Below are 1,154 nucleotides of genomic sequence, written 5' to 3' on the forward strand. Positions count from 1 at the left end.
TTTAGCCACTTTCCGTCTCTAGAATTCAGCCCAGTTCAGTATGGGGTCGGGAGATACACAGGTCTCATGAGGCGTGGAAGAAGCCAGAAAGGGAAAGAGATGAGTGTAATAGCACACACCTGTAATCCCAGCACTCAGGAGGGTGAGGCAGTCTGTGGCCCAGACCCATGCTTCCTCCGAGGGCTTCTTGAGACCTGACATTGAAAGTGTTCACCATGGAGTCGAGACAGCGTAGTCAGCCCTGCATACCACGGGGTCTACATCCACAGATTCAGCCAACTGTGGAGTAGAAATACTCAGGAGGAGGCTAGGGAGTGGCTTAGGGATGGACGCTTGCTTGGCACACATAAAGCCTTCAGTTCACTCCCCGCTTCTAGAAGAGGGGAAAAGGAGAAAGGAAGACAGTTGAGAGTGGATCAGATGGGCAGGGCTGGTGCTTGGGAAGCACCAAGCCCACCTTGAGAGGGGAGCGGCTGTTGGCTTGGCTGGTTGGTGTGGGGCTTTTGAGACAGGGTCTCTCTCTGTGTAGTTCTGGCCGCCCTAGAATTCAGTATGTAGACCGGGCTGGCCTTGAACTCACAGAGATCTGCCTGCCTCTGCCTCCCCCAAGTGCTGGGATTAAAGGCATGGTCACCATTCCCGGCCTGAAAGCTGTTGTTTGAAGGGTGGCATCACCGCATAGCTGAGCAGGGGTGGAGTGGACAGGGCCGGCACCCCCACTTCCTTCACCTCGCTCATGTATGGTCCTCCACTGCTCCTTTATTCTCAGATCGGCCCACAACCCGAGCAAGGACGAGATGAGACTTCCGTAGGTCTACAGGCAGAGCAGCAATTTTTCTTTGATCTGAGAGAAATCAGCCTCTTTCCTTCGCCTCCCTTTCTCTGGGAGGAGCTTCCTGGACGCTCCTCCTGGTTAAAGGGATTCTCTCTCTTTCCAAGCCCAGGTGAACCCCAGTCAGCGAGGACAAAAACCGATGGTGACAGGCCCACCTCTGAAGACAGCCGCCCCCTGTGTTAGGGAGCTGTTGTGTGGCCCCCACCCTGCTAGAGAAGGCTGCGGATGCACGGGGCCCACCCTGAGGAGGTCTAGCCTCGGAACAGCCTGAGACGGGGCTTCAGGAAAGCTGCTCTTTTGTTGGTGGGATGATGATAGG

The sequence above is a fragment of the Peromyscus leucopus genome, chromosome 2 (genome assembly GCF_004664715.2).
Source record: "Peromyscus leucopus breed LL Stock chromosome 2, UCI_PerLeu_2.1, whole genome shotgun sequence".
NCBI classification, from domain to species: Eukaryota; Metazoa; Chordata; class Mammalia; order Rodentia; family Cricetidae; genus Peromyscus; species Peromyscus leucopus.